Here is a 25,782-nt window from a genome sequence, read left to right on the forward strand (position 1 = left end):
CGCCATAAATTAGACACTACAAACCCATGTCAGTAAAGCTTGGCCAAATTAAATTTTTTTGAATATGTGATTGTTAAACAATAAAATATGGTATTTATCTTTCTTAACCTTTAAAATATTGTATTTGTTCATAAAAAATTCTAAAGATTTTTTTAACAATTTATAATCAGTTATTATATCAGTACAAACTTTAAATATTACACATATATTTTTAAAAATTTTTAACTTACATATATCTCTCTTTTAAACTATAAAACTCATATTTATATCCAAACTCATAATTTAATTAGGATTAAATGTAAAGATAGGTAAAAGTAATAATTAGATTTTAAGCTTAAAAAATACGATATTTTTTATTTAATAATTACATATACAATATTTTGCATTTAGAAAATATTACCTTTTCAATATTTAATTACTACTATTAAAGTTTAAAAATAGTTTAAAAAAATGTTTTATATTGAAAAAATAAAAATAAAAGTTCTGTTAGTTTTAAAGTTGACTATAAACACCAACAGTTATAAAAAAATAATTTAAATAATTTTTACGAGAACAAAAATATACTAAAACTTAATGAAAGTAGGAAATAGACTATTTAACTAGAAAATAATAGGAACTAGAGGGTTTCTCGCGCTTCGCGGCGGGCGGAAGTGATCATATATATAACTAAATTGCAAGAAATAGCAATATAATTTAACCACTTTTACCAATATCGGCAATATATTTCATTTTTTACCCATAATAGCAATGTATTTCCGATTTTCAATCAAAAAACTAATTTTAGATTGAAATCTTGATGTTTGTATCTAAACATACACCAAACTCACCCTTTCTTTTAATTAGAGTTGATTATACTCATGTGACACATACATATGACGAGTGACCAAATTGTCATTCACCGGATCTTTTGGCTACCGTAGAAATTGGCATTTTGCTTCTACCTCCCGCTTACAGTTTTTTAGGGGCAATGATGTAAGATCCCAAAATCGAGGCCCAAATTTTTATTTTTAAAACCATTCCAATAATCCATAAGTTTTACAAAACAAGTTCTCCAAAATTCGTTATCATAAATCAAAGTATCCTAAAATCGTAAAACACGTGAAATCTAAGATGATGTGCATGATCAAGCCTTTGCCTTGCCCCTGACCTCTGAAATAATTGAAACCATAACAATCAAACTAAAGCTTAGTGAGTTCCCCCAAAATACCACACACAACAGAACATATACAATCATGCATGTTGGGTCCAATCAATCATCTGACTGGAATACCCTCGGGTCCATAAAAATCAGGATGGATTACCACTAAGCCCATAACATGAGTCTGGTTTGCCACTTGGCCCACAGCTCATGTCTGGATTGTTCCCGAGCCCACATCATAAGTCTGGCTTGCCTTTGTAACGTCCTAAAAATAATACTTGAAACATAAACCAAAAACCGTAAGCACAAAGCTTAGTGAGTTTCCCAAAATACCACACACATCACAACACAAACAAACAACTATGGGTTATTAGAAACCCCGTGGACTATCCGTAGTCCCGGTGGGCTAACAACACGTCCAGTGGGTTATCAAAAACCTTGGAGACTATCAGCAATCCCGGTCACACATAAACAACATAACACAATAATAGCAACTAGACACAGTTGGTCATCACATATACAACTATTATACCACATAGGCTTATACGACATGCAAGAGTCACAAAGATAGCTAACACCCTACATACACAATTTAGAAGCCGACATTGGTGCCTTCGACTCACAATCACCAGGAGAAGACTCACCTCGCACTGCTAATCACACTGATAATGTGACATCCCCAAAATCACGGCCAGAAAAGACCGGTTTCATTTATGCTTTTAAAAAGAATTCCAGAGTAAATCCATTGCTTTAAAAGAGTTGTGGAATTTGTCCCCAAAACAATACATGATAAAATAAGGTTTATCAAAACATTTCTTAAAAAAATGTATTTTCATTATTTATCAAAACTTTGGATGTCATGTTCCGATACAGACACAAAAGCATAAACAATAAAACATAGACCTTATGTAACACCCCGAGTTCAGAAGTGCAAATTCAGGGATCTTAGTGTAAATGAGGAAGGTCGACTCGGCGAGTTGATGGATAGACTCGACGAGTCGAGTCGCGATTCTGGTCAAGTGTTAAGTGACCGACTCGGCGAGTCGGCGGTTGGACTCGGCGAGTTGGTGCTGAAGGAAGAAAACCCTAACCCGGGGGTTGTGCCCTATATAAATCACCTTATAACCCACCACAGCCTCTTTTGCACTCCCTTTGACGTCCAGAAGCTTTCCCCATCGATTTCAAACCCTAATTTGAGAGTGAGAAGGATCTAAGTGTGTTTGGATCTTGGAGAAGAAGGATACTTAAAGCAAGAGTTGGTGGAATCATAGAGGAGCGAAGTGGACTTGATTTCCTTGCTTGGTGGCATCAAATTGAAGGTAAAAATCTGTTTCCTTGACCTTGTTGTGCTTAGATTGTTCATGGGTGAAGTTTAGGGCCAAATTGTCATATATGTGTCTCTTTTCGAGTATTGGGCTCAGATATGTGGTTACTACTACAGATCTAGATTTGTCTTGACCCATGAACTTGGAAAGTGATAGCTTTGGGGCTTGATAGAGAGTGTCCTTGCCTTAAACCTCCATTTTAGTTTGATTAGAGCTTGTTGAGCCATGCATTCACGTAAAGTTGGAAACTTTACGTGTGAATCTGGCCCTAGGAGTCCAGATCTATGTATTGGAAACAATGGAATGGCCTGAGATCGTCTGAATGAAGATATTACGTATGGAATTGACGAGTCTGGGAGATGACTTGGCGAATCGGTCTTGATATTAATCTTGAGTCGCATAGTAACTCGGCGAGTTACATGGGTAGACTCGGCAAGTTGTATGAAGATGGGCAGGAACTCGACGAGTTGGAAGAACAACTTGGCGAGTCTATTGAATATTGCCCTGGACTCGGCAAGTCTGTTCTCGTATTCGGCGAGTCTGATCATGGAGTCCTAACCTTTTCTGGTTGAACGGTGAATCAGCGAGTCGAGGAACGACTCGGCGAGTTGAGTCGCAATATGGGAGTTTTCAGAGCATAGGGATTCGACGAGTCAGCGGGTTGACTCGGCGAGTAGAGTCAGTTAGGGAGTTTGACTTTGACTGAGGATTTTGACTTGGACCAAGGGTTGACCAGTTTGACTTCCAAGGGTATGTTGGTAATTAATGGTGTTTATTGGTTTTGGTTATTTGGTAATGATCAATGGTGGAGATCGTGCTGGTGGTCGGAGCAGTGTGGTTTTACTTCTTCAAGTCGGCAGTTGCAGGTGAGTTATCCTCACTATATCGACATGGTCTAAGGCACCAAGGTCGGCCCTTTATCGGATGGAAATCCAGGTAGTTGTTATGTTATTGCTTTGCTATATGGTTGCATCCTGGTAGCTAGGATGGTATATGTTAGAGACCTGGTTAAGGTCGGAATCCTGGTATATAGGATGATGCTATGTTAGTGACCGGTTAGGTCGGTATCCTGGTTAGAGTGTGACATATATGTGATCTGCTAGATTGGTTGATTAGTGATGAATTGCTATATGATTATATGTTTATGTGCACATGGTTGTTTGACTGGGGTTAGGTTGAGGCGGGTTCTGCTTTGTGTTGTAGGACAACATACCCAGGGCAGACTGGATATCCCGAAGGCCCAGTGAGCGGTCCAGATAGGCTGTAGGCCCCACAAGGGTGGACCAGACGTGCCGAGGCTCGGAGAGTGGACCAGGCCGACTGAAGGCCCGACGCAGGCGGACCAGTCATACTGTAGACTCAAAGAGTGAACCATGTGGGTTCAAGGCCCGGTGCGGGCGGACCAACCACACTGCAGACTCAATGTATGTTTCTAGACTCGGAGGGTAGACCAGGTGGACTGAAGGCCCGGTGCGGCGGACTAGTCACACAGTAGACCCGAAGTGCATGGATTTTCTGTTTATGATATGATATGATTGTTGGATAAGGTGTCTAAGTCCATAACTATTTCTGGTATGTACTTGACCCGACCCGGCATGGTCCATTTGGGTTGCATGGCACCATGCAATTGGATAGACTAAATGAGAGAAATAACACTTGGAGATTATTAATATATTATAAGTTCTAATATATTAATAATATTATTTGATTAGTTTGATCAAGAATTAATTTATAATTAATTAAGTGATCAAAAGATGACTAATTAAATATATGGGTTGATTATGTAAATCATCCATATCTTGTATAGTGGGCTAAGAGGCTCCATGGATTATCAAGTTGAGTTTCACCCATAGGATGCTCCATGGGAGTTACAAACCCATGGGTCATGGAAATGAAGAGTCATGACACATTAGGGTTTACATGGTGTAACCCTAGATGTGTCAACACTATATAAGAATCCTATTCTCCACCAAAACCGGCTACACATATGAAACAAGAGGGCTAGGCCGATTTCTAGAAGTGTGTATTCTCTCAAAAGTCTTTCCAAGAGCATTTGGTGTTGTGTGAAGCATTTGAGGCATCAAACTTGGGGTGCTAGGCTCATAAGGTTTCAAGGAACATAAGCAACAACAAGGTAAGTTATTCAATCTTTCATTCAAGTTAAAAATTGTTCCCCATGTATGCTAGATAGGAATATAACCTTAGAATTTGTGACAACCCGATATTTCAACTCTTTGTAACGACCAAAATGGGTCAAGTATTGTAACCACTTCCGAGTAATAAAATTTACTTTCATAATAAATGTACAAATAAGTTCTATTTATTTTCCTTCTATGATTAAATGTCTTTGAACCATGATCGTACGTGAAAAGAACGCCCAAATCCGACTTCATTTAGCGAAATTATGAATTTTCCAAATTCGACTCAGCAACAGACAGCTAAAAACTCGAATCAGAAATCGAGTGACTTTTGACCGGAATGACCTAAACGAGAATCGAAGGTCTCATCAATGGTATTCTAGTGGTAAAAAGTCTGGCAAAAACCGACATCAGATAAAGAAGTTACGAATTTTCAAAGAAATTCCTTAAACACGATAGATTTTATATTTAATAAAAAAATAATTTTGGAATTTGCCGACGGAGTCTAAACGAAAGTTGAAGAGCGTAGTCTCACCTACGCGGGGATATAAAGACCATCGAAAACGGAGTTCGTATGAAGAAGATATGAATTTTTGAAGTTTATTAAATAAATTAATTATTTATTTAATTCAATATTCGGATATTATTCGAAGGGGAGTCAGCATACGCGTTACGCGCCGCGTACTGCTGTACGCCCCGCGTACCCGAGAACGCTCGGTCTCAAACAGTCCACGTCGCACGATCCGAAGACCCGACCCGACGTCCCATCCGACCCGCGTGCCAGCGATCCGTCCCATCCGACCCGCGAACCCAGGAACCCGTCCCGTCCGAGGCAGAGGCGGTCGGGCTCGGTCACGCATGACGCACGCGTACCGAGGCAGACCAGCCTCCCTATAAATAGCATACGAGGGTTTCCAAAGAAGGGGCTCATTTCTCTTCTTTCTCACTCTACTTTGCCTCGTTTTCCGTGCCCTTTCAAACCCGAAGCTCTGGTCTTTTTGGCTCAAGTCCCGAAGGTCGATTTTACTCCCGAGATTCCCGAGAATCCCGAGGAAAATCCGTTTCCCGAGACGAAACTCTGCCCGGTCTTCCATCTCGCTATCTCCAAAACTTTCAAGTGAGTTTCATACCCCTTAATCAACCGTTTTAATTATTCTAAATACTTTTATATGCTTTCAAAAGGGGGGGATTACAAGTAAAACACATGAGTATTATCGTGTGTTACATAAAGAAACTCTTTTATATACTGTTAAATACTCAAATCACATTCGGTTTATAAACTTTTAAAGGAACTTTTATATATAAATACAACACATATGTTACAATAGTATTCGAATCTTTTAAAATATGAAGTTGTTGTAATACATGTGTAAAACTAAACTGTTCTTAAATTATTCTTTTTCTAAGTATTTCTAAACAAATAAAGCACACTTTTCGAAACTCTAATAGGTATAGTTTTACGAATAGATTTCTAACTCTTATGTACTAGAAACATATATTTCAAGAGGTTACCTTCGTATACAAGAACAAACGTAACATTTTAACAAGATTGATCTGTTTTTATACCACGGGTTTGTGAGACACTAACTTCATGTACGTTCGAGTACACATCTCAAGTCCTGTATTATATACCAGAATCCCTTGGAGGGGGAGCATGGTGTTTGTGTATAGATCTATACGGGCTTGACAACCCGCGCCCTGACTGTTAGCTACAGTTCACCGTTTGGGGTGACAAACGTCATAACATTCCAACGCCTGAAGAACGTTGTGTATAGGCATTTCGAGTCAATAGTATGGTTATAAAACTCACAAGGGGTATTAAAAACGCATTGATTTACAAGGTTTTCAAACTCATTTATTATTTTACTTTTACATACATTTTGGAAACAAACATTGGTCTCGAGTGAAGGCTACTTTTATGCTAGTAGAAAATATAGGATTTTCTAAACACACACAAGAAAAGATAAAACATTTCATTTCATTTAAACATTGTCATTTAAATACTTATGGAATTCACCAGCTTAAATGCTGATCAACTCTTTCAAAATTACTTGTATGTCCCAGGGATTCAGTAAATTTCAGGTACTAGTATGCTTTTGAAGAAGAGATGCTGCGGCGCCAGTTTAATCTCATATTTTGACATCATATTGTAATTGGTTTTGAACATGTAACTTTTGACAAATGTAAACTTTCAATTATATATATGATGGTTGTATTGCTTTCTTTACTATGTATTCATTTGTTACGCTACCACATGAAGTCATCCACCCCCGAACGTTTCCGCCGTTCAGGTTTGGGGGTGTGACAGATTGGTATCAGAGCAATGTTTATAGTGAACTAAATATATCGAACCACATAAGATATACAAACTATAAATTCTTAAGGGACTAATACTCTCTAACAAAATAAATTTCTTTTTACACTTAAGCAGCATTTCGTTCAGCTTAAATTAATAGTTCGTTTAAGTACAATTACATGCATACCACAAACTATTTTCATGTTATACAATTTTACAAGTATATGGGCAAGTTGATACGCACGAATCAAGGAATGACCATTGTGAGCAACAAGTCAAACCTTACCAAGTCATTACAAAAATCAAACACAAAAATTTAAATACTATAGGAGTATTTGTTATCTAAAACTAGTTTAACTTACACGTTTTACATGTTCCGACGTTATTCAATTCTTATAACCTTAATTCTCGTATAGTCAAATGGCTGGATTTCACCACCCTGGCGATCCCTACGTTCCCAACCAAGGTAACGGAGGATGGATCGAAGATGATCCCGAAGAGGACGAGGAACCCATAAACGTGGGTGATGACTCCGGTACCGACTCAGAGCCGGATGTCATCGATCCACCACCCATTCAACCTCCCGTCTTCGTAAGGAACTTTCAAGGACCGACTCCCGTCTGGGGAAGTCACCTCCACCATTGGAGCCAACAGCAGAACCTACGCCCTCCCTACGGCATGTGCCGGGACTTCTATGATGTCCGCGGCGGAGGTTCGGCTGATCGAGCACTCCCAGTAATGGTGGGTAAGTTAGCCAATCAGTCCTATCAGTCTGGAGTACAAGCTAGTCGACTCCGGGATGTCAACGTGGAAGTGCAGGTTCACACTTCTGACATCCGTAGGTTGGACAATAGGCAAGACAACGCTCAGTTCCAAACCGAAACGTTTCAAGCGCAAATTATTGCAGCCCTCGCCGAACTAAGGGAACAACAAGCCGCTTTAGATAGACGTTTAATGGAATCAAAGCAATCAGATACGGAGTCAAGCTCCAAACACAACTTCCGACGCAAGTAGTGCTTGTCAAGAACTCAAAATTTTGTTATAGCTTAGGACCTCGGCTAAAAGTCTTTAAATTTCTTAAACTTAGTAAACGGAGATCCTTATAAAGGACAAATTTTCTTGATCGTTGTAACAACTTTTATATTAATATAAGTGACACTATTATTACTATGTGGAGTATTTCGTTCGAACCTGGAATGGTCCTTGGGAACCCAAATACTTGTTTCATACCTTCAGTCTTACAAATAACTTTCATTCTTCTATTTTAAGACTCATGCTATCCTTGTTGTTGAATTATAGTGATTTAATTCATGAGACACATACATTTTCCATTTCATGAAATTCTTATCATTGTTTTTCCTTCCATCTATAGTTGAAGGATGCCTCCGCGTAGGAATCCAAGGCGATACAACAATGAGGAAATACCTATACCACCACCTCCACCACCCCAATTTGATGCTGTAATGTTTCAAGCAGCCGTCACCGCAGCAGTGGCAGCTGCCATGTCACAGATCAATAACTCGAGTGCTAATGTCTCGGGATCTGGCGTACACACGTCCAATCATGGCGAGAGTCATGGACCACCTCGGGAATGCACCTATAAGGACTTCACCAATGCCAAGCCCCGGATGTTTTATGGTACTGGTGGTGTGATGGCCCTGAGACAGTGGATTGAAAGGACGGAGGCAGTCTTTGAAATATGCTCCTGTCCCGAACACAGCAAGGTCAAGTTTGCAACCTTCACCCTTCTCGATAAAGCTTTAACTTGGTGGAATGGCCACGTTAAAGTACTTACCCTAATCGTGGCAAACTCCATAAGCTGGGAGAGCTTGAAGGCCATGATGATGAGAGAATACTGCCCGCGGGGAGAAATTCAAAAGCTTGAACACGAACTATGGACTCTCGGAATGGTGGGTACCGACATCGCTACTTATACCAACAGATTCTGCGAACTGGCAATCCTTTGTCCAGACATGATTGCTCCCGAGAGCAAGAAGATAGAAAGGTACATCTGGGGACTGACGCCCCAGATGCGGTCAAGCGTGTTAGCTTCCAAACCTGACACCTTCGAAAGTGCTAAGGAACTGGCACAATCTCTGATCGACTACGGAGGTCATCAGAACTCAACCACTTCTGCACCAGCACCACAAAAAGGAAACAACAACTACAACAACAACAACAACAACAATGGCAGGAAGAGAGCGTGGATCAAAGGAAAGGGTGGATCTTCCCAAGAATCCGCAAAGAAACCACTCGTGTCGGTTAATGCTGCTATTGTACCTGCTACAGTCCCTACAAATACCTACCCAACAAAGCCTTATGTAGGCAACCTCCCAAAGTGCACCAAGTGCAATTTCCACCACCATGGACCGTGCCGAGATATGCAGTGTGCCAACTGCAACAGGAAAGGACACACGGCTCGTTTCTGCAAAGAACCCGCAAAGCCGATCGCTCAAATTCCCGGTGCGGGTGTAGGGCAGGCTTGCTACGGTTGTGGCGAGGTGGGCCACTACAAGAGGAACTGTCCTAAGGCAGCAGGCACTGGAGGTGTAGGACGAGTTTTGGCAATAGGCCACGACGAAGCTGTAGCTGACCCAACTATAGTTGCTGGTACGTTTCTTCTCGATAATTCATACGCATGCATATTATTCGATAGTTGAGCGGAGAGAAGCTTCGTAAGTCAAAACTTTATCCATTTACTTAAACCTAAACCTAGCAAGTTAAAAGAATCATTCACTGTAGAGATGGCCAATGGAAAAACCGAAAGCACAAATTACATATACATGGGCTGTACGTTAACATTGGACGGCCATTCTTTCCCAATCAATCTCATGCCAGTACAAATTAAAAGTTTTGACGTCATAGTCGGCATGGATTGGTTGAGTCTCTTTCGCGCTGACATCATGTGCTTTGAGAAAGCAGTCCGTCTTAATCTCCCGAACAACGAAACATTAGTTATCTACGGCGACAAACCTAGTACAAACCTTCGCATCATTACGTGCATCCAAGCTCGAAAGTGCTTGCGGAAGGATTGTCAGGCATTCCTAGCACACATCGTCGATACAAGTCAAGAACTGAAGGACATCAAGAGCATCTTGGTAGTACGCGACTTTCCCGATATCTTTCCAGAAGAACTACCAGGATTACCACCGCAACGCCAAGTCGAGTTCAGGATCGACTTAATTCCAGGAGCTACCCCAGTAGCGAGGTCGCCTTATCGCCTCGCACCAGCAGAGATGCAAGAACTTTCCAGTCAACTTAACGAACTCCTTCGCAAAGGATTCATAAGACCAAGTTTCTCACCTTGGGGAGCACCGGTCTTGTTTGTAAAGAAGAAAGACGGATCGTTCCGTATGTGCATCGACTACAGAGAGCTGAACAAACTTACTATCAAAAACCGCTATCCTCTACCCCGTATCGACGACCTATTCGATCAACTGCAAGGGGCGAACTACTTCTCAAAAATAGACCTACGATCCGGATATCACCAATTACGAGTTCTAGAGGGGGACATTCCAAAGACAGCTTTCCGAACTCGTTATGGACACTATGAATTCGTGGTGATGCCGTTCGGATTAACCAATGCACCAGCAGTATTTATGGACCTAATGAATAGGGTATGCCGCCCTTACTTGGACCAGTTCGTCATCGTCTTTATCGATGATATACTTATCTACTCTCGAAGTGAGGAAGAGCATGGTCAACACCTACGAAAAGTCCTAGAAACACTACGAACGGAAAAACTCTATGCGAAGTTCTCTAAATGCGAATTTTGGATTCGAAGAGTTGAATTTTTAGGTCACGTTGTTAGCGAAAAGGGTATACACGTGGACCCCTCCAAAATTAAGGCTATTGAGAATTGGTCGGCACCGAAGACACCTACTGAAATTCGTCAATTTCTAGGTCTAGTTGGCTACTATCGCAGATTCATAAAGAACTTTTCGAGCATTGCGAAACCTCTTACTTCATTAACCCAGAAAGGTGTGGCCTTTGACTGGGAAGCGAAACAAGAGAAGGCATTCCAGACACTAAAGCAGGCCTTGTGCACCGCACCGATACTAGCCCTCCCCGAAGGAATAGAAGACTTCGTTGTGTATTGCGATGCTTCAAATCAAGGACTAGGTTGTGTTCTTATGCAGAGGGGAAAGGTTATCGCTTATGCCTCCCGACAGCTTAAGACACACGAAGTGAACTATACGACACACGATCTCGAATTAGGAGCTGTGGTATTTGCTCTGAAGATCTGGAGACACTACTTATACGGAACAAAGAGTACCATCTTCACCGATCACAAGAGCCTTCAACACATTTTCGATCAGAAGGAACTCAACATGCGACAACGACGATGGGTCGAGTTACTGAATGACTACGAATGTGAGATTCGTTACCATCCTGGAAAGGCCAACGTAGTAGCCGACGCCCTCAGTCGAAAGGAATACACTGGTCGGAGGGTCAAATCTCTGACCATGACTATCCATTCCCACTTATCCACACAAATTAAGGAGGCACAAATGGAAGCTTTGCAACCCGAAAATATGGCGGGTGAATCCCTGCGAGGAATGGAGAAGAATTTAGAAGTCAAGGGTGGCGGAGCCTACTACCTCATGGACCGAATCTGGACCCCAAAACATGGTGATTTCAGAAACATAGTCATGACTGAAGCTCACAACTCAAGATATTCCGTTCACCCGGGTTCAGATAAAATGTATCTGGATCTTAAGAAACTGTACTGGTGGCCTAACATGAAAGCAGAGATTGCTACCTTCGTGAGTAAATGTCTTACTTGCGCTAAGGTTAAGGTCGAGTATCAGAAACCGTCAGGACTACTACAACAGCCAGAGATACCGGAATGGAAATGGGAGCGGATTACTATGGACTTCATAACCAAGTTACCCAAGACGACATGTGGACTCGATACCATATGGGTCATTGTCGACAGACTGACCAAATCCGCGCATTTCCTACCCATCAAGGAGACTGACAAAATGGAGAAGCTTACAAGGACTTACTTAAGGGAAGTAGTGCGACTGCATGGTGTTCCGATATCCATTATCTCCGATCGAGATAGTAGATTCACTTCAAGGTTCTGGCAGTCACTACAAAGTTCCCTGGGAACTAGGCTGGACATGAGTACGGCCTACCACCCACAGACAGACGGACAAAGTGAGAGAACGATACAAACTTTAGAAGACATGCTGAGAGCCTGCGTGATTGATTTTGGAAAGGCATGGGATGTTCATTTACCCCTTGTCGAATTTTCATACAACAATAGCTATCATACAAGCATAAAGGCTGCTCCGTTTGAAGCCCTCTATGGTCGAAAGTGCAGATCCCCTCTGTGCTGGACTGAAGTTGGCGATACCCAGTTAGCTGGAGGAAGAGTTCCTGAAAGCACTCTCACCGGTCCGGAGATCATACGTGAAACAACAGAGAAGATCGTTCAGATTCGTGAACGATTGAAAGCCTCAAGAGACCGACAGAAAAGCTACGCTGACCAAAGGAGGAAACCTTTGGAATTCCAGGTAGGAGACCACGTCTTGTTAAAGGTCTCACCGTGGAAGGGTTTAATACGATTTGGAAAGCGTGGGAAACTAAATCCAAGATACATAGGGCCTTTCGAGATTCTTGCCAGAATCGGCCCTGTGGCTTACAAGCTTAACCTACCGCGCGAACTTAGTAACATCCATCCAACCTTCCACGTCTCAAACTTGAAAAAGTATCTACCCGACGAGACTCTTGTTATCCCACTCGACGAAATCGAGATCAACGAGAGCCTCAACTTTGTGGAAGAACCAGTAGAAATCATGGACCGAGAGGTCAAACAAACAAAACAAAGTCGCATACCCATCGTGAAGGTTCGCTGGAACGCCAAGCGGGGACCCGAATTCACTTGGGAACGCGAAGATCAGATGAAACAAAAGTATCCTCATCTCTTTCATATTCACTAGTATCTTTACTACTTTAAATTTCGGGACGAAATTCTCTCTAACGGGGGGATGATGTGACAACCCGATATTTCAACTCTTTGTAACGACCAAAATGGGTCAAGTATTGTAACCACTTCTGAGTAATAAAATTTACTTTCATAATAAATGTACAAATAAGTTCTATTTATTTTCCTTCTATGATTAAATGTCTTTGAACCATGATCGTACGTGAAAAGAACGCCCAAATCCGACTTCATTTAGCGAAATTATGAATTTTCCAAATTCGACTCAGCAACAGACAGCTAAAAACTCGAATCAGAAATCGAGTGACTTTTGACCGGAATGACCTAAACGAGAATCGAAGGTCTCATCAATGGTATTCTAGTGGTAAAAAGTCTGGCAAAAACCGACATCAGATAAAGAAGTTACGAATTTTCAAAGAAATTCCTTAAACACGATAGATTTTATATTTAATAAAAAAATAATTTTGGAATTTGCCGACGGAGTCTAAACGAAAGTTGAAGAGCGTAGTCTCACCTACGCGGGGATATAAAGACCATCGAAAACGGAGTTCGTATGAAGAAGATATGAATTTTTGAAGTTTATTAAATAAATTAATTATTTATTTAATTCAATATTCGGATATTATTCGAAGGGGAGTCAGCATACGCGTTACGCGCCGCGTACTGCTGTACGCCCCGCGTACCCGAGAACGCTCGGTCTCAAACAGTCCACGTCGCACGATCCGAAGACCCGACCCGACGTCCCATCCGACCCGCGTGCCAGCGATCCGTCCCATCCGACCCGCGAACCCAGGAACCCGTCCCGTCCGAGGCAGAGGCGGTCGGGCTCGGTCACGCATGACGCACGCGTACGCGCTGCGTACTAGCGTACGCCCCGCGTACCGAGGCAGACCAGCCTCCCTATAAATAGCATACGAGGGTTTCCAAAGAAGGGGCTCATTTCTCTTCTTTCTCACTCTACTTTGCCTCGTTTTCCGTGCCCTTTCAAACCCGAAGCTCTGGTCTTTTTGGCTCAAGTCCCGAAGGTCGATTTTACTCCCGAGATTCCCGAGAATCCCGAGGAAAATCCGTTTCCCGAGACGAAACTCTGCCCGGTCTTCCATCTCGCTATCTCCAAAACTTTCAAGTGAGTTTCATACCCCTTAATCAACCGTTTTAATTATTCTAAATACTTTTATATGCTTTCAAAAGGGGGGGATTACAAGTAAAACACATGAGTATTATCGTGTGTTACATAAAGAAACTCTTTTATATACTGTTAAATACTCAAATCACATTCGGTTTATAAACTTTTAAAGGAACTTTTATATATAAATACAACACATATGTTACAATAGTATTCGAATCTTTTAAAATATGAAGTTGTTGTAATACATGTGTAAAACTAAACTGTTCTTAAATTATTCTTTTTCTAAGTATTTCTAAACAAATAAAGCACACTTTTCGAAACTATAATAGGTATAGTTTTACGAATAGATTTCTAACTCTTATGTACTAGAAACATATATTTCAAGAGGTTTACCTTCGTATACAAGAACAAACGTAACATTTTAACAAGATTGATCTGTTTTTATACCACGGGTTTGTGAGACACTAACTTCATGTACGTTCGAGTACACATCTCAAGTCCTGTATTATATACCAGAATCCCTTGGAGGGGGAGCATGGTGTTTGTGTATAGATCTATACGGGCTTGACAACCCGCGCCCTGACTGTTAGCTACAGTTCACCGTTTGGGGTGACAAACGTCATAACATTCCAACGCCTGAAGAACGTTGTGTATAGGCATTTCGAGTCAATAGTATGGTTATAAAACTCACAAGGGGTATTAAAAACGCATTGATTTACAAGGTTTTCAAACTCATTTATTATTTTACTTTTACATACATTTTGGAAACAAACATTGGTCTCGAGTGAAGGCTACTTTTATGCTAGTAGAAAATATAGGATTTTCTAAACACACACAAGAAAAGATAAAACATTTCATTTCATTTAAACATTGTCATTTAAATACTTATGGAATTCACCAGCTTAAATGCTGATCAACTCTTTCAAAATTACTTGTATGTCCCAGGGATTCAGTAAATTTCAGGTACTAGTATGCTTTTGAAGAAGAGATGCTGCGGCGCCAGTTTAATCTCATATTTTGACATCATATTGTAATTGGTTTTGAACATGTAACTTTTGACAAATGTAAACTTTCAATTATATATATGATGGTTGTATTGCTTTCTTTACTATGTATTCATTTGTTACGCTACCACATGAAGTCATCCACCCCCGAACGTTTCCGCCGTTCAGGTTTGCGGGTGTGACAGAATTCAACTTTGCATGATAATTAGACAAACATAGATCCAAGGTTATTAGGGTTGCATGTACACTTAGGATGTGTTTGAATGCTCAAAACCCATCAGTGGTATCAGAGCCTAGGTTTGTTTGTTTGTTATTTGTGCTAAAAAGTTGAAAAAAGTTGAAAAACTTGCTGTCTGACTACTGAACTCGTTGAGTCCATGGGGGGACTCGTCGAGTTCACTTGTATCTTCAACCTACTCGTCGAGTAGGTTCATGCACTCGGCGAGTAGGGTCGACAGAGTGCAGATTTTCGACTTTAGTTGCTGGAAATGGACTAGAAACATTACCCTAAACTGTTTTGGTACTTGAAAACTTGTTTTAGATGGTGTAATGTCTTTGCTAATTCATTTACAACAACTAGTTATCAAAATTACAAAGTTTTAAGTGTAATTTTGATTTATGAAAGTGTTCATATTCATGTTCTTGTTCTTATGATGTTTAGATGATCATAAGAATTATTTGTAACCTATGTGGTAGATTAATTCTTGATCATAATGTGTTTTAATGGAGTCCATAAGTTGTCCTCAAGTTATGGAAAACCAAAAGTCACTTGAGTTAAAACCATTAAAAGAACACAAGAGTTAGAAAAATGAAGAGTCTTCATTTTTATTACTCTATTAAACTCATAAGTTACAAGAAATGAAAAGTTTTGAAAGTTTACAAAACTTGCCCTCAAGTTTTGGAACAAGTAAAGTCTTGTTAAAACTTTAGTTCCAACCCCTAGAATTTTAAAAGTTAAAATTCAACCCTTATACTTATATTATTATAATTTAATAATTATATATATATATATATATATATATATATACATATATATATATATATACATATATATATATATATATATATATATATATATATGTATGTATGTATAAGAACAAAGTCGTCTTACCGCTAGTACGCCTCATTCACGAAGCCGGTCTATAAGGTGGGTATAAGGTTGTTGGCTATAAAATGACAACTTAATGGGTGTCCACTCTCACCTACCGCTCGCTTGACTGGTGGAGGGTCGTTAGCCGAATGGGTAAGACAAGGACTTATAAATTCTCATTAAAAGTAAGATAAATATTATAAAGTAACTAAATGTTTATTAAATTCCCAATCTTAGTTACTTTAGAAAAAATGTGAATAAGGTGCTAATCCATGAAATTACACTTTACACTTTGTTTAAGTCATTGGTGGAGCGTCTGTGGTTAACCGGCACACTAAATTGGACTTAACAAGGTAGGTAAAGGGTGACTTAAGGTTTATTATAGTATCGGTGGAGCGTGTGTGGTTTACCGGTACATCGATTGAGTGATAAACTTTAAGGATACCAAGTAATTTGCATGGTTACTTCACACCTCGTTTTGTGATCCTCGGTATCCCAGTCACAAAACTTGGAGGGCACACTCGAGATTGAAACATGCCTTTGAAAAGTTCATTGAATCTCAAAGAATCTAGGAATTTCTAAGAACCAATCAAAAACCTAATATTTAATATTTCGGTTTTCGTGGTGGAAATTGGTGAATCGTCATTCACCTACCTTTCAAATATGTTATAGCTTGGATTACGACATACCTCTTCTAAGTTATAATATATTGTGATTGGATCCTAGCCTTAATATTACATTTGGGTGTTTATTAAGGATTCTCTTAATATCTAAACTAATCGTGTCCTCTTCCTTCAGATGTCTTCAAACAATGCTGCTTCTGGCTCTAATCCTAATGGCTCCTTTACCCTTAAGAACTTGTGTGGGAAAGTCACTTTTGATGGATCCAACTTCAATGAGTGGATCAGAAACATTAGGATGATTACCCGCTACGAGGACAAAGAATATGTCCTTGACAAGGAGCTTAAGGAGATTGACGAGACCACTGTAACTCCTCAGGAGATCGCTGACTTTCAGGCACATGAAAGGGATGCTACGAAAGTGGCATGCATCATGATGGCCACGATGACAATAGAACTCCAAAAGTCCTATGAGGATTTCTACCCTTATGAAATGCACCAAGATTTGATGGAAAGATACCATCAAAGTGCACGACAAGCGAGGTATGAAATCATCTGCTCCATGATAACAACCATGATGAAGGACGGGGATTCCGTCACGAGCCACATGCAGAAAATGCAAAGGTATGTGGATCGATTGCTGAAGCTTAATGTGAACTTCCCTGAGGAGCTTGCAATAGATATAATTTTACGCTCCTTACCATCGTGCTATGATCAATTCCGCATGACATATCACATGAATAAGGAAGAGGTCACACTCAGCAAACTTCAGGGACTTCTCAAGACCGCTGAATCAGGTCTTAAAGGGAAGTCGGTTGTTAACACTCCCACTCCAAACTCCACTCCGGTTTTGGCAATCGGGAAAAGTCGAGGGAAGAAGAGAAAGAGTTCTTCGAAGGGTACCAAGGTTAGGACCCTTGATGGCTCTTCTTAAAGTGGAACCAAGAAAGGTTTCGTCACTCCTTCTTTTGACCCAAAAGAGGCTAAATGGTTCTATTGCCATGAAAAATCACATTGGAAGCGGAACTGCCCAAAATACCAGCAAGATGTGAAGGATGGGAAAGTTAAACCCAGCCATGCAGGTATTTACACTATCATTTCTAATAACTCACCCCATTCTAAATCTTGGGTCCTTGATACCGGTTGTGGTATTCACATTTGTTGTGACTTGCAGGGACTAAGAAGAAGTGAGAATATGGAGCAAGGAAGAATAAACTTAATCATGGGGAATAGGAAAGTTACACCTGTCACCAAGATTGGAGTTTATACTTTGTCGTTAAGTAGTGGGTTAAATTTAGATTTGAATAAATGTTGTTATTCGCCAGAAATAGCAAGAAATATTATTTCCTTTCATGCATTGTATAAACAAGGTTTCACCTTTTCATTTGATAATGAAGTTGGTTCGATTAATGCTTTCTTTAATAATGTTCTTTATTTTAAACCATTACCTTGTGATGGTGTGTATGAAGCTGTATCTGTTGTAGATAACTTAGGAAATAATGTTTTGTGTATTGATTCTCCTAATAATAATAACTTGGATAAAGCATCATTATGGGATTGTCGTCTTGGACATATAAGCAAGAAACGCATAAGCCAACTCCAAAAGGATGGAGTCTTGGAGTCGTTTGACCTAAAGTAAAATGATAGTTGCGAATCATGCTTACTTGGAAAAATGACAAAGTCACCCTTCACAGGATCGTGTGAGAGGGGTGAAGGTTTGTTGGACCTTGTACACACGGATGTGTGTGGACCATTCAAACATGCCACAAGGGATGCCAATCGTTATTATTTGACTTTCACTGATGATTACAGTAGATATGGATGTGTCTACTTAATCAAGCATAAGTCAGGGACTTTCGAAAGGTTTAAGGAATTTAAACAGGAAGTCGAGAATCAATTGGGTAGGAACATTAAGATGCTTTGATCCGATCGAGGTGGTGAGTATCTTAGTTCAGAGTTTCTTGACTATCTAAGGGAATGTGGGATTGTCTCACAATTGACACCTCCCAGGACACCACAGCTGAATGGTGTGGCTGAGAGGCATAATCGAACCTTGTTAGACATGGTTCGTTCCATGATGAGTCGAGCTTCGCTACCAATCTCATTCTGGGGGTATGCCTTAGAGACTGCCGCCTATATCCTTAATCTAGTCCCTACAAAGAAAGTTGCCAAAACTCGTCACGAGATGTGGACTGGTAAAGTACCCAAACTAGACCACATCAAGATTTGGGGTTGCGAGGCTTTCGTGAGACACGAGACTCATGATAAGCTTGAACCTCGAAGCGAGAGGTGTATTGTCATCGGCTACCCACAGCAATCCTTTGGTTACCTCTTCTACAGACCTAGTGATAATGTGGTCTTTGTAGCAAGAAGAGGAGTCTTTCGAGAAAGAGAGTTTATAAGCCAAGGAGACAGTGGGAGGCAAATTGATCTTGAAGAAATTCAAGAGTCAAGTGATGAAGGAACTTCAAACACTAGCCCTCAACTTGAGGAGGAAACTCCTATTGAGCCAATTGACGAATCTGTACCTCTAAGGCGTTCCACGAGAGTTAGAAGTGTACCTGAGCATTACTATGGTTTCCATATTACTGCAGAAGGTGAGAAACTTATTAGTGATGGGACACTAGTAGGTCAAGATGACCCTAACAGCTACGAGGAAGCCATGGCAGACCCCGAGTCTGCTAAATGGAAAGACGCTATGGATAGCGAGATACAATCCATGTATGACAATCAAGTTTGGAACTTGGTTGAGAATGTACCAGGTCGTAAGACAGTAGGGTGCAAATGGATCTTCAAGAAGAAGACCGACATGGATGGTAATGTACACACTTATAAGGCTCGACTGGTCACAAAGGGCTTCTCTCAAATTCCTGGAGTGGATTATGATGAGACCTTTTCTCAAGTAGCCAAGATTAAGTCTATTAGGGTTATGTTAGCCATAGCTGCATTTCATGACTATGAAATTTGGCAAATGGATGTCAAAACCGCTTTCCTTAATGGAAAGTTGGCTGAAGATGTTTACAAGAGTCAGCCAGAAGGTTTTGTCAGCAACGAGTACCCTAATGGAGTGTGTAAGCTTGAGAAATCCATTTATGGATTAAAGCAAGCACCTCGCAAATGGAATCTTTGCTTTGATGAAAAACGTCAAGGAATTTGGCTTTTCCAGGAGTGAAGATGAATCTTGTGTTTATGTCAAGGCTAGTGGGAGTATAGTTAGCTTTTTGGTATTGTATTTGGATGACATACTACTCATATGAAACGACATCCCAACCCTGCAGGAAGTAAAGTCCTGGCTTGGGAAGTGTTTCGCTATGAAGGACCTTGGTGAAGCTGCCTATATTCTAGGGATAAGGATCTTAAGAGATCGGAGTAAAAGACTAATTGGACTTAGTCAGAGTACCTACTTGGATAAGGTGCTGAAGAGATTCAGCATACAGGACTCCAAGAAAGGAGAGTTACTCATCCAGAGTAACGCCAGATTGAGTAAGACACAAAGCCTTAGCACTGAGGTTGAGATAGCAGAAATGAGTCGAATACCTTATGCTTCGGATGTAGGATCGATCATGTATGCTATAACATGTACTCGACCTGATGTAGCCTTTGCCCTGAGCATGGTTCGCAGGTATCAGGGGAACCCTGGCAAGGTACACTGGACTGTGGTAAAGAATATTCTCAAGTATCTACGGAGGACTAAGGACTGGGTCCTTACCCTCAGTTTGAGTGATGACTTGAGAGTTGTAGGGTATAGTGATGCTAGCTTCAGACTGATAGGGATAATTTCCGCTCTCAGTCGGGCTGGGTCTTTACCCTAAACGGAGGAGCAATTTTTTGGAAGAGTTCCAAGCAAGAGACAGTGGCTGATTCAACTTGCGAATCAGAGTATATTGCAGCGAGCGAGGCGGCAAAGGAGGATATATGGCTAAAGAACTTCATCGGAGACCTTGGAGTTGTACCAGCAATTAAAGAGCCAATGGAAATTTTCTGTGATAGTGAAAGCGCTGTTGCCTTAGCCAAGGAACCAAGGGATCACGGGAGATCCAGACACATCGACAGAAAATACCATTTTATTAGACATCGAATAGAAGAAGGACTCCTCGTGGCAAAGAGGGTATCATCGGATGAGAACCCAGCAGATCCCCTCATGAAGGGACTGACTCGGGTTAAGCATCTCCAGCATGCTCGGAGCATAGGGCTGAAGGATGATATTAGATTTAGTAGTTAGATAACCTCGAAATTTGTAAAGTGTAATTGACATTAGATGATGAATAAAAGGTGTTTTATTTATGAGTAAAGTGTTGCTATCTCTTATCGATCATTTACTATATTTCTTTTGCATGTTTTGACTTCCAGAATAATGTTGTTTGGTATAACATATTATTCAAACCTACATAGTCGATCATATGTCGGAAGTAGGTATGAATCAAGACTGTCATGATTGGTTGCAGAGGTCTACGGTGTTGGACAAGGATACAACAATCATGAGTGCTCATAAGTTCTGAGCATTGGACTCAACCCACGCTCACTGGAATCACTTCATGGAATTCTATCTCGAGTGATCGTGAGACGGTAATATCATATAAGTCTTCAAACCTAGAGATATGATTTATTACTTACAAGTTGGTTATGCATTGATTGTATGAAAACGCATTGGTAACTCGATGTTATAAAACATGCTTTTGTGTATAATTCAATGAGTGGTAGAACGAACATATGAGTCGAAGTTTATCTATTCCTTCTTGGATTAGAAGCTGATATCTGGGCCCCTCGATGATTTTGTTTTGACCTATGTACCGGGCCCGGTCAGAACTAAGTTGATGTGTTCAATTAAGTTATTTGTCAAACAAATCGGAAATCGGGAAACAAACTGCTAGACAATAAGTAAGACATTGTTCCATGTATTTGTCTGGCTGATATCTAGAACAGAGGATTATATGATCACTTATCTTAAATGGCGTACCATCATCTTCTCAGTTCTGAGAAACCTTGAAAAGAGCTACGATTGCCGATCGGTTCCTGAAGTCATACTTGCAGTAATAGTTATTAGACTTATCCAAGTGGGAGACTGTTGGATAAGGTGTCTAAGTCCATAACTATTTCTGGTATGTACTTGACCCGACCCGACATGGTCCATTTGGGTTGCATGGCACCATGCAACTGGATAGACTAAATGAGAGAAATAACACTTGGAGATTATTAATATATTATAAGTTCTAATATATTAATAATATTATTTGATTAGTTTGATCAAGAATTAATTTAGAATTAATTAAGTGATCAAAAGATAACTAATTAAATATATGGGTTGATTATGTAAATCATCCATATCTTGTATAGTGGGCTAAGAGGCTCCATGGATTATCAAGTTGGGTTCCACCCATAGGATGCTTCATGGGAGTTACAAACCCATGGGTCATGGAAATGAAGAGTCATGACACATTAGGGTTTACATGGTGTAACCCTAGATGTGTCAACACTATATAAGAATCCTATTCTCCACCAAAATCGGCTACACATATGAAACAAGAGGGCTAGGCCGATTTCAAGAAGTGTGCATTTTCTCAAAAGTCTTTCCAAGAGCATTTGGTGTTGTGTGAAGCATTTGAGGCATCACACTTGGGGTGCTAGGCTCATAAGGTTTCAAGGAACATAAGCAACAACAAGGTAAGTTATTCTATCTTTCATTCAAGTTAAAAATTGTTCCCCATGTATGCTAGATAGGAATATAACCTTGGAATTCAACTTTGCATGATAATTAGACAAACATAGATCCAAGGTTATTAGGGTTGCATGTACACTTAAGATGTGTTAGAATGCTCAAAACCCATCAATGATATGTTATGTGTATGGTATATATGGTTGGTATTTTTGGGGTAACTCACTAAGATTTCGGGCTTAATGTTTTTAGTGTATTGTTTCAAGTACTTCAGGAGATCGTGGCAAGGCAAAGGCATGATCATACCACTCCTCATGTTTTATGTGTTTATGATGTGGTTCTGGGAAATACTCTGATAATAAATGAATTGAAAACCTTTTTGTAATGAATTAATGAATATGGGTTGTTTTTTAAAGTTTAAATTGGTTGAAAATTTTGGACGTTACACCTTACACAGTTACATACAACTACTGGTCTATAAACAAACATATCTTCACAAGTTCTCAAACTTATGCTCTCACGCCACTACCTGTAATACAAAAAAACTGAGTGGGTCAGGCTTGTTAGTCTGGTGAGTATATAGGGTTTTACCCATAATAAATAATTATATTTAATTTCAACAACCACCAATAACACGATTACCCATTCCCGTTATCCTCAGTTTACGTCCCTAAAACAACAACTATCACGAGGGACCTAGTCTAGGAATTTTCATCGAGATGGACACTACTGCAAAGGGGTTTCCTCAACAATAGATGTTCTAAAGGAAACCATGAGGGAGATAGAATACAACAAATGAACACCCAAGTTCACTACACCTACAGGTTATGAGTCTGCCAGCGTTCCGCTGACCTGTCTAGAAAAGTCAGTGGTCGTCATCCATATTCTGCTGGACAACTAGATCACAATCACATCGAGGCCTCTCATCATTTTTATTTCATCAGACATCACTATCTACCCATGTTCTACCCAAAATATTTGTAGATAACATATACTTTCTTATATACAGCTTAAAACCTATATAACATATTAATTCAATACTCATACTACATAACAAATAGTATGTAATCACATAGCACATATTTCATAGAGTATAATTCATATATGTGTATTATCAGAAAGCAACTACACACTTACTCATATCATGTATCTAATACATTCATAAATACTTATATTAAAATCGTGTATATGAAAGGGACTATACACTCACTTGATAAAATGTTTATCGGACAACACTACGACTCTAAGTGTAGTATTCTTTGGTGAAACTGTGATATCTTCACAGGTCGGGCTTCTCGCGGGCAGAACTTCGGTTCGGAAACTCTTTTCTTCTCGGGATCTTCGGTGCTTCAGGACGCGCTTCTGGTCTCGGGATGATACCGGGGCTTCGAGGGTGCTTTAAGAGGGATAGAGAGGGTATCGGGAGTAAGAGAGTAAGTGAATTAGCAACCATGGCTGGCTGCCCTTCGATTTCTATTTATAGGGCCATTTTTCTGGATTAACGTCGTGAGTTCAGTAGTCATCAGGTGCGTCATCACAACTTAGGTCTGTCAAGCTCCAAAAGTCATTAATACTGAGTTCACGTCGTGAACTCTGACATAGTGTCGGGGTTCGCACCCCGAACTTCAGAAATTCATATCTTTCGCATACGAGCTCCGTTTTCAACGTTCTTTATATCCACTCGTTGGTGAGATTATGCTCTACATCTCCCGTTTAGACTCCGTCGGCTAATTTTGATTTAACTTTTATTAAAATATTTTTAGTAGGGCGGGACAGGAAAACTCCGTTAGGAATTCACAACTTCTTCATCCGACGTCCGTTTTCGTCTGTCTTTTTATCGCTTGACTTCTATCAATGAGATCTTCGATTATCGTTTAGATTGTTTCGGCTAGAAATCACTCGATCTCATATTCGAACTTTGGGCTGCATACCGCTAAGTCGAAACTTCGAAAAATCATAACTTCTTCACACGAAGTAAGATTTAGGAGTTCTTTTTATGCACGCTCTCGGTTTAACGTATACTACGACTTTCATTTAGATTATTAAGGCTAAATATCGCTCTATCGTAAATTCACTATATACGTCCATCAGCATCGTGCTGAACTATTGCGAAACTTCGATAGGTCATAACTTCTTCGTTATAGCTCGGATTTCTGCATTCTTTATATTTTCGGAAACCTTACCACGACCACTAAAACTTCATGAATAGATATCGGGCTTATCTCATATTTTATTTTATTGCTTAATTTTATCTTTAACTCATTTAAGTCACACAATTAAGCATATAACACCTAATACTCAAATAATACATTCTTATTATTTCAGAATAGGTTACAAAGGTTAAGCTGGACTATTACATTGCCATTAATGCCTAGCCTAGAAACGCGGGCGTTACAATTCTCTCCTCCTTAGGATGATTCCGTCTCCGGAATCACACAACAACAAACAAATTCGGATAGAGACTCATCATGTCACTCTCTGTCCCAGGTGAGATTTGGCCCATTCGTATGTTTCCAATAGACAAGCATTAATTCGACCATCTTGCGTCGCAAATTCTTAGTCTTACGGTCAACGATTCCCTCTAGTTCTTCAATTAACCTCTAATTTTCATCAATTCTTAATTCCTAAACTGAAATCATGTCGGGAACTTCTCCCGTGAACTTTCTCAAATAACACACATGGAAAGTGTTATGAATTCCATTTAATTCTTCGGGTAGTTCTAGCTTGTATGCTTGATTCCCAATCCTATGAAGAACTTTAAACGCTCCAATAAACCTTGGACTTAATTTTCCATTTTTTCCAAATTTTATAAGTCCCTTCCACGGTGAGACTTTAAGCAAAACCGAATCCCCAACTTCAAAAGTCACCGTTCTTCGCTTGTTGTTAGCATAGATTTTTTGATGATCCCAAGCTCCTAACATTCTCTCCATAATTAATTTCAAATTTTCAGCAGTTTGAGGGACTGTCTCCGGTCCCATAAACTGCCTTTCCCCAGCCTCAAGCCAACAAGACGGCGTACGACATTTTTGTCCATACATGGCTTTAGAAGGTGCCATCTTTATGCTCGAGTGGAAACAATTATTGTAGGAGAATTCTACCAAAGGTAAATGTTCATCCCAGTTACCTTGGAATTCTAGGGTACATGCTCTCAGCGTATCTTCAAGCATTTGTATCGTTCGTTCACTCTGTCCATCAGTCTGTGGATGGTAAGTTGTACTCAAATACAACTTGGTACCCAATTCCTCTTGTAGACTTCTCCAAAATCACGAGGTGAAACAACTGTCACGATCTGACACAATCGTTAATGGAACACCGTGAAACCTCACAATTTCCTTCACGTAAGAATTCGCAAGTTTATCCATAGACAATTTCTCGTTGGCTGCTATGAAATACGCACTCTTAGTGAAGCGATCAACAACCACCCAAATCATGTCGTGAC

The sequence above is a fragment of the Lactuca saligna genome, chromosome 7 (assembly GCF_052625555.1).
Source record: "Lactuca saligna cultivar CGN05327 chromosome 7, ASM5262555v1, whole genome shotgun sequence".
Taxonomy (NCBI): Eukaryota; Viridiplantae; Streptophyta; class Magnoliopsida; order Asterales; family Asteraceae; genus Lactuca; species Lactuca saligna.